At 39.0% G+C, this 6,958-nt stretch overlaps 1 long non-coding RNA gene across 2 annotated transcripts; it reads right to left on the bottom strand.

Moving 5' to 3' along the window:
• Window positions 1–488: 488 nt before the first annotated feature.
• On the bottom strand, window positions 489–4,631 carry LOC139044977 (uncharacterized). Of its 2 annotated transcripts, XR_011502464.1 has the most exons (4): window positions 3,433–4,631; window positions 2,519–2,734; window positions 1,293–1,393; window positions 489–606 (listed from the first exon to the last, which is right to left on the bottom strand). It is a non-coding gene; the product is annotated as an uncharacterized lncRNA (long non-coding RNA). The 2 variants fall into 2 exon arrangements; XR_011502463.1 differs by having other exon boundaries at window positions 510–1,393.
• Window positions 4,632–6,958: the final 2,327 nt, after the last annotated feature.

Genomic DNA, 6,958 nt, shown 5'->3' with positions numbered 1-6,958 from the left:
GGCTTGTTTGTGTCTGTTCATTTGTGGGTTGTAAGTACCTTGAGTCGTTTGATTGAGTGATGGTAGGGTGGGGTGGCAAGAACACTTCATGAGCTGCATTTGAAGGTCAATTAAAAGTAAACATAAAGGGGCGCCGGCCCTGTGGCCCAGTGGTTGAGTTCGGGTTCTCCGCTTCTGAGGCCTGGGGTTTTCCAGTTCAGATCCCAGGCGCGGACATGGCACTGCTCCTCAGGCCACGCTGTGGCAGCGTCCCACATGCCACAGCCAGGAGGACCCACAACTAGGATATACAACTATGTACTGGGGGGCTCTGGGGAGGAGAAGAAAACACTGAAAAAGATTGGCATCAGATGTTAGCTCAGGTGCCAATCTTTTTTTTTTTTTTAAGATTTTGTTTTTCCTTTTCTCCCCAAATCCCCCCAGTACACAGTTATATATTCTAGTTGGGGGTCCTTCTAGTTGTGGCATGTGGGACGCAGCCTCAACGTGGCCTGATGAGCGGTGCCATGTCTGTGCCCAGCATCCGAACCAGTGAAACCCTGGGCCACTGAAGTGGAGCTGGTGAACTTAACCACTAGGCCACGGCCCGGCCCCCCAGGTGCCAATCTGTAAAAGAAAAAAAAACCCCTGTGTTTATATGAACACTTCTTTTTAGAACAGTGTAAACCAACAAAATGAAATAAGTTTGCGGAATAAACTTAGCTGAGAATCGTTAAAACTTGTAATGTTTTAGCCCAAGAGTCTAGTTTCATCTTATAATTTGTATGCTAACATCTGTCCTTAAGTCTGTCTCTGAAAGGCACAGTCCAGCCGGCTGCCTCTGCCCTGCTCTCCTGTGAAGAAGGTAGGGGAGGCAGACGTCCTGGCTCTTGCAGAAGAGTCAGAGCTGATGGGCACTGAGCACTCACAGGTCCCCCACGGGGCTCTGAGTGCGCGACGCCTTGATTGACGATTCATTACACGAACCGCCCCTAGGCTTTATGGTGTGACCTTGACTTGTCGTGACCGCGAGCAGAAACTTTAAAGTTAGGGTTAGAAATGTAGTTGTCCTGAGAAGTTTTAAAGGTGTGTGTCCAAAATTCTTGCTCTTTCCCCTGCTTGTGAGGAGGGAGAAATGACGCCTTGCTCTCCCTTCGGCTCTGGGTATTTTTTCCTGAGGCCTCTTTTCCAACATCCTTAAGGAGCTTCACTGTCAGTTCAACCAGCTGTTTTCCCACAGTTATCACAAGACTTGGGGAAAAATCCTCCTGACCAAAAGTTTTAATATCTTGGTCTGTTCATGAAATACTCACCTTTAAAATCAGCCCTGGCCGCTGCCAGCAGCGTGCGTTTATACATTTTCCAGTGGGTCCCATACTTAGATTCCCCAGGGTCCTCAGGACGGGAAAATTTCCTAAAAAAGGGGATACCAAAATGAAATTATTAACTTTAAATTTTGTCACGTAAGAACATTTTAAAAATTGAAAACACTCTCATAAAAGGTCATTGTAACAACTTTAAGAAGGTTATACTCTCAGAATAAAGTTTTTTTCTCCCAACATTTTATTATTTTTCTAAGGAAGATTAGCCCTGAGCTAACTGCTGCCAATCCTTGTCTTTTGGCTGAGGAAGACTGGCGCTGAGCTCACATCCGTGCCCATCTTCCTCTACTTTATAGTGGGACGCCTGCCGCAGCATGGCTTGCCAAGCGGTGCTATGTCTGCAGCCGGGATCCAAACTGGCAGACCCTAGGCTGCCGAAGCGGACTATTTGCGCTTAACCACTGCGACACCGGGCCAGCCCTTCTCCCAACATTTTCAGTTGCTACAATATGTTAAAGAACTGTGCCCAAATGTTTTTTCCACCCATGCAAATTCTTCAGAAGCCTGGGGCTGGTAGCAAGCTGTTATTTTAATAACTCTTTTACATGAGCACTATTATCAGTTGCCGTCACTTCCTCTTGTAAATTCACAGAATTCTATCATGTCTGCCTTAAAAAATTGACATCTAATAACCAACTGCATCTGATTTGATAAATAGAAGATAACTTAGCTCTTGAAGTACATATCTTGGGTTTCTAGAACCTTCCAGAAACAGCTGTGTTGTTACTGTGTCACATGATATTTTTGAGGCCTGCTTCTTACCCAGGGAGCTGCTCATTGCCTTACTCAGCAAATGAGCACCACTGTGAAGCCCCATCGCAGGAGCCGCAGCTGGGGCGCAGGCTCGGGCCGTGGTGAGTCATTCGCAGGGGTAATTAAGCAAGTCGCATTATGAAAGCACATTAACGTTCAGCTTTGAGTTCAATGCCTCATATGATGATTCATTAAATTGCTGTTGTATTTTGTAACCTAATACGGTAATATGTTTATGGGAAGCTAATTAAGCCTGATCAGCTGCTGATCTCTATAGTTTTGCCTGCCTTCCTGTGATCCTATAGCCTCCCATTAGAAATCTGCCATCAGACTCTTCTGTAAAGGGAGTTTTAGAACTCTGTTCAACAAGTTTCTTAAGTTATGGTGGATATTTTATTACCTACCAGAAACATCTAAGTCATTGCACTTCACCCGTTTGGGATTTAGTTGTGGCGGCAGCACCCATCTGGAAAGACCAGCAGGGATGTTACTCGATACACACGTGCCTTATTGAAAGTGAGTTCCGCAGGTCCCCCTCTTAGAGTCTGCTTATTCTGACTTCACAGTTAATTCTAACAAGTTTGGCTGATACCCGCTGCTGAACAAATCACAACAGGGTCCTGCTAGAGGCAGGAAAACAATACAATGTGACAGCTGACAGCAGAAGAGGGAACCGAAAAATAAATTTAATGTGAAAATTAAAAGTGTAGCAGCTGAAGAGGATTTAATATAGGGTCCCGCACACCACCGCCCCCGAGAGCGTCACTGTGATCACATCGCCCCAGTGATGTTTACTGATGGATCGAGTCAAGATAAGGTGTACATGGTTTTTAAGAAGCGTTTGCTGATACCACTTTCCACTTCAAATGGTACATCCAGGTGGAAAATTTATACAGAATATATCTTATTTTTTTAAAGATTTTATTTTTCCTTTTTCTCCCCAAAGCCCCCCCGGTACATAGTTATGTATTTTTAGTTGTGGGTCCTTCAGGTCATGGCATGTGGGACGCCGCCTCAGCATGGCCTGCTGAGGAGTGCCACGGCTGCACCCAGGATCCAAACCAGCGGATCCCTGGGCCGCGGAAGTGGAGCTCGAAAACTTAACCACTCGGCCATGGCCGGCCCCTATACAGAAAATATCTTGACTCATTCCTTGATAGTTGGAGGCTTATAGAAATTTTTTCCATTCAATTGAAACATTTTAATGATTGCAATTCACTACATAATTTAATTTGTTAAAGTATGAGGAACACTCAATATAGGACCAGTAATTCTATCCTAAACCTAAGTATAAATCATGCAAAATGACTTCCTCTACCTTGGGGATGATTAAAAATCATGTTTAAAATCCATTCGGCAGCAGTTCCCACCCTGCCTTGCTGCCTTGCTGGCCGCTGTGCCTTGGCACCAGCAGCTTGGTGTGGCAGACTCCTGTCGCCGCTCTCTTCCGTTTCTTTAGCTTTGCCGCATCGTCTGAGGTCGTGCTTTAGTTTGTCATAGAGTCTTTTCCTGGAAGCTCACTTCATTTCATCACGTTCAGATTTCCAACTACTTTTATCTTTTACAGAAACGCAGTTCAGCAAAGTCATGTTGTAGCAAGCATTATTTTAATATAAAAAGTAGACAGTTCATATTAATTCTTAGCAATCATGTTGTGCAATTTTATATTAGTTACCATCTTGAAGGACATTGAAAATTTGTTCCGAGAGGCCTGTCTCTGTCTTTCAGTCAGAGATGACATCACTCTCTAACTTTCCTTTGGTTTAAATGCTTCTCTGCTTACAAAGTGACTCTCTTGGAGAACACTATTGTCAGATAGGTCAGGCACAATGTTAACAAATTCCTGATCTCTGTTATAGGGCTGTAATTTTCCAAAATAATATAGAGAAGGAGAAAAGGGTAGGAAATTGCTGAATTACAGAGATGAACCCTGTACTGGTGAGAAAATAAAAATGTCAAACAATTCACCAAATTTTCAAATTTCCTGTAATTTTCCATTTGTATCTATCATAGATTTCTGTGCATTATCACATTATTACAGTAAAAATGGGAATCAATATACTTTTAACAAATTTAAGAAACTCAAAACTTAGATGTAGGGAGTCTTCAACTCTGTTGAATGCTGCCAAGAAGTGAAATAAGATGAAGACAGAAATACATTCACTTTAAAATGCTCTGTACTAGATGCAACACACTGGAAAATCTAGAGGAAATGGATAATTTCCGAGAAAAACATCAAAGACCGAAAGTAACCCAAGACAAAATTTAAAATGTTAATAGACCAGTTATCAAATAAGAATGGAAAAGTGAGTTTTCAAATACATAATTTTGAAAGTACTAGGGTTGCAAGAAGGATCAATTCCAATGTTGTTTAAATTATCCCAAATTTTCGGAAAGGAAAAACTCCTCAATTTATTTCAGATAGCTGGTATAACACTAACATGAAAAGCTGATAAACACAAGACAAAAAAACCTGTAGACCAATCTCATGTATACAGATGGATGAAAATGCTAAATAAAAACACAGCATTGTAAGAAAAAAATGGAAAAAAGGGTAATGCACTATGGCAAAGAGGATTGTATTCCAGAAATTCAAGGGTTTTTTGATTTCAGTAAATCTATTAACCCAATCAATTACATAAATGGATTAAAGAAGAGAAAGCATGATCATATCAATAAAATGCTAAAAGGGCTTTTGCTAAGATTCCATAACTATTCCTTACGAAGATTCTTGAGTAAAACAGAAATTGAAGGAAACTGTTTAAACACAATAAATGTTATTTATGAAAAGTCTACAAATATTTAAAATCATCTACTGTTCCAATCAAAATCAGGAGCCAGCAGGAACGGCAAGTCTCATTACTTAATATTAAAGATTACCTTGGACCATCTAGTGATGTGACAAGAATAAAAAATGAAGTAATCCGTACAAATATAGGAAAATAAGAAACTTTCTGTTGATGTGATTATATGTCTGGGAAACCATAGAGAATGGGGAAAAACAGAATTAAACAGGGATTTTAGTAAAATATTTGGAAACAAGAGGAATACACAAAATTTAATAGCAATAAGCACCTTGAAATACTAATGGGAAAAATATTTCATCCACAATAGCAAAAAAATAATAATAAAGGTAAAATAAACTTACCAAGAAAGGTGTGAGACCTATACCAAAAAAAATATAAAAATGTTACTAAAAGCAACTGAACAAGATTTAAACACTTGAAAAAAATACTAGTGTAAAAATATAAATCTCTTAAAATTAATATATAAATTCAATAAAATCCACACTAGAATCACAAGAGCATTTAAAAATTGGATTAAATTATCTTAAGATTCACATAGAAGAAAAGTCAAAAAAATTCTACCAAAAAAAAGACAATTGAAAGGAACTTCACTCACCAGATATCAAAACACACTATAAAGCCATTGGAATCAAGTCAATCAATATGACAAGAAAAATAATTGCATTAAATAAGAATAAGCCAAATTGATAGAAAAGAATTGAGTCTCTAGATAGACGTGAAAATTTAATATATGACAAATGTGGTGTTTCAATTCAAAGAGGAAACAGAATTGGATCCCCAATTTGTGCTAAGGACTTTGATGTAACACATAAAGTGATTTTTTTTATCGTTTTAAATCGAGAGACTGGGGAAATGGGGGAGAGAGAGATAAAAGAGTAAAGACAGGGGAAACCTATGTGGCAAAAACTAGCACTTATGGGACAAAAGAGAGAAAGTCGAATATCTATAACACGTAATAAATATGAGGGAAATTGCAATGTGGCTTACAAAGAGTTAACATCTGTCCTATAATAATATGTATTATGTAATATATAATGATAATATGTACCATACAATCAGCACTTAAAATGGACAAGAAAAAGCAAACAACACAAAAATATGAGCAAATAAATAATATAAAGACATAAGCACAGAAGAGTAAATCTAAATGGCCAAAATGTATACAGTTGTGCTCAGACTCGCTAGCAATCAGGGCAATGTGAATCAAGCATTAGAGGGTTGTCACTTTATACCCCATTAGACAGTCACAAACCAAGAAGAGCATCACGCTGCTGGTGAGGGTTTTGGAGCGGGGGGAGCAGGTGCTCTCGTGCACTGGGGGTAAGAAATAGGGATTGCTACAGTCTTTGGAAAACAAGTTGATAACATTTGGGAAAAAATACACTCTTAGTCCCAGAAATCCTATAGAAATAGAGTCAGCATGTATGAACATAGGTGTATGTTTTTTAATTTCCACATTGATCTTGATGGAAAACACAAATTAGAGTCGTATTAGTTGACAGTATTTCTACGCAGTAGTGAAAAAAAAAGTGAAATGCATTGTGACATGTTTAATCCCTACTCTGCGTGTACGTGCACTCTTGGGTTGTGGTGGGTGTGTGTGAGTAGGTTTGCGTTTGATTTTGTAAGCATGGAGAAAAATGAGCACAATCTGCTCTCCTGGGACGACAGACATCATTTGGCTGCAGAGAGGATATGGAACAAAGATGGGAATTTAGGCGAAGGGGGAGAAAGCATCAGAAAAAATGGAAAGAAATACTTTACTAAATTCCATGTATAATATCCCATTTTGAAATTATATAAATTGTGTGTATGTACACAAGAAGAAAATTTAAAACATTAATTGGATTTGATAACATGAAGGTCATTGATGACCTTAGAGCAGTTTTAGTTAAGTGGGAGCAAAGACTGTAGTCAAATTCCTACTAGAGCAGTTTAAATAATAAGTAAGTAGTAAGATAGACTACAATAAACTGAAGTTTTGCCAAAATAATACCAATAAAAATAAACCTTAAAAAAATGAGTAAAATATAAGAA

The sequence above is a fragment of the Equus asinus genome, chromosome 3 (assembly GCF_041296235.1).
Source record: "Equus asinus isolate D_3611 breed Donkey chromosome 3, EquAss-T2T_v2, whole genome shotgun sequence".
NCBI lineage: Eukaryota > Metazoa > Chordata > Mammalia > Perissodactyla > Equidae > Equus > Equus asinus.
This window is presented reverse-complemented; position numbering and strand designations above follow the sequence as displayed.